This window comes from Amia ocellicauda, unplaced genomic scaffold, assembly GCF_036373705.1.
Source record: "Amia ocellicauda isolate fAmiCal2 unplaced genomic scaffold, fAmiCal2.hap1 HAP1_SCAFFOLD_147, whole genome shotgun sequence".
Taxonomy (NCBI): domain Eukaryota; kingdom Metazoa; phylum Chordata; class Actinopteri; order Amiiformes; family Amiidae; genus Amia; species Amia ocellicauda.
Genome location: NW_027102710.1, coordinates 29,232 through 31,561, shown reverse-complemented (window position 1 = coordinate 31,561; position 2,330 = coordinate 29,232). Strand labels below are relative to the sequence as shown.

General features: G+C 42.7%; 1 non-coding gene across 1 annotated transcript; it reads right to left on the bottom strand.

The window, feature by feature from the left end:
* Positions 1-778: 778 nt before the first annotated feature.
* Positions 779-893, bottom strand: LOC136722913 (U5 spliceosomal RNA). Its single transcript, XR_010806540.1, has one exon. It is a non-coding gene; the product is annotated as a U5 spliceosomal RNA (small nuclear RNA).
* Between the last annotated feature and the right edge of the window lie 1,437 nt (positions 894-2,330).

Below are 2,330 nucleotides of genomic sequence, written 5' to 3'. Positions count from 1 at the left end.
CTGTTTCTTAGTGATTCCTAGAATTACTAACCGGTATTGTAGTCAATGTGTTTATAACCTTTTTTGTTTAACGATTTGTGTGTTATCCTATGGGATCCCATGGTCTTTGATTTGGTCACGGAAGTGATTTGTCTTTGATTTGTTGATCTAGAGTTGAATTTTAATTAGTTTTTCCCTTTTGTATTATTAGTGTAGTGCTACATTTAGTCTTTGTTTTTAAATAAGTTTGACAATTTATATCTTTGGAATTGGTGTCTGCGTCCAATTATTACAGAAATTGAGTTCTACAAGACTCCAGGATTCGTGATAAGGTGATACTATGAATTCACTTCTTTAATTGAAATGTATAAGTGTACCTTACGCTACATATATGTATGTATGTATGTATGTATGTCCAATTGCTTTGACAATACAAATGAATTGAATTGAGAGAGAGAGAGAGAGAGAGAGAGAGACAGACAGACAGACAGACTGACAAACAGAAAAACAGACAGACACAGACACACACACACACAGAGCCAGCCAGCCAGCCAGCTCAGCGATGACATCACGAGCCTCTCTCAGCTGACTGCTATGACATCACAGAGCACGTACATTCCGTTGCTTGCCGTCTGTCAACCACTCAGTCACTGCCAGCCAGACTGGCTGGCTGGCTGGATGGGGGGGCTGCTTGCTGCTGCTGCGTACCTTAGCAAGCTTATTTGCTTGACCGGCCTTCCTACTCCTCTGCCCACATGCCCACCTATGCCCGATCTGCTGTTCACCTGGATCACAGCTCCGCCCCAACAAGGCAGAGCCCCCCAAGAATGGTACAAACTCACCCACGATCCCCTCCACGGAAAGCTTTAGCAAAAGGCAAAAGCGTTATACGTAATGAAGAGGAACCCGAGTCCAAGACGCATCCGACCAGCCATACATATTTGTGTGTATTAAAGATCACATTTTCTTACATTTAGTTTTTCTGTACTTTATTACATCTTATTGTGATTTATAAAAGTATTGTTTCTTTTCCATATGTATGTATGTATGTGTGTGTGTGTGTGTGTGTGTGTGTGTGTGTCTGTCTCTGTGTGAAAGTTAGTGTGTGTGTCTGTACGTGTGTGTGCCTGTCTCTGTGTGATAGTGTGTGTGTGTGTGTGTATATGTCTCTCTGTGAAAGTGTGTGTGTGGGTGTGACAGTGTGTGTGAGTGTCTGTCTGTCTGTCTGTCATGTAACTCGCACATCTGTGAGGGCACCATTTTTGCAGAAGAGATGTACACATTTTGGAGCAACATATGCTGCCATCCAGACATCATCTTTTCCAGTGACGTCCCTGCATTTTCAAACAGATCACATTTTATTACACTTTGTTTATCTGTACTTTATTACATCTTATTGTGATTTATACTTGTAATGTTTCTTTTCCATATATATGTATGTACAGTGGGGGAAAAAAGTAATTGATCCCCTGCTGATTTTGTACGTTTGCCCACTGACAAAGAAATGATCAGTCTATAATTTTAATGGTAGGTGTATTTTAGCAGTGAGAGACAGAATAACAACAAGAAAATCCAGAAAAATGCATTTCAAAAAAGTTATAAAATTGATTTGCATGTTAATGAGGGAAATAAGTATTTGACCCATTTTCAATGCCCTGGCTTAGGGTTCTCACCCATGATTTGACGGTACATGGCCCCGTCCATCGTCCCTTTGATGCGGTGCAGTTGTCCTGTCCCCTTAGCAGAAAAACAGCCCCAAAGCATAATGTTTCCACCTCCATGTTTGATGGTGGGAATGGTGTTCTTGGGGTCATTCCTCCTCCTCCAAACACGGCGAGTTGAGTTGATGGCAAAGAGCTTGATTTTGGTCTCATCTGAGACCACTTTCACCCAGTTCTCCTCTGAATCATTCAGATGTTCATTGGCAAACTTCAGACGGGTCTGTACATGTGCTTTCTTGAGCAGGGGGACCTTGCGGGCGCTGCAGGATTTCAGTCCTTCACGGCATAGTGTGTTACCAATTGTTTTCTTGGTGACTATGGTCCCAGCTACCTTGAGATCATTAACAAGATCCTCCCATGTAGTTCTGGGCTGATTCCTCACCGTTCTCATGATCATTGAAACTCCACGAGGTGAGATCTTGCATGGAGCCCCAGACTGAGGGAGACTGACAGTTATTTTGTGTTTCTTCCATTTGCGAATAATCGCACCAACTGTTGTCACCTTCTCACCAAGCTGCTTGGTGATGGTCTTGTAGCCCATTCCAGTCTTGTGTAGGTCTACAATCTTGTCCCTGACATCCTTGGACAGCTCTTTGGCCATGGTGGAGAGTTTGGAATCTGATTGATTGA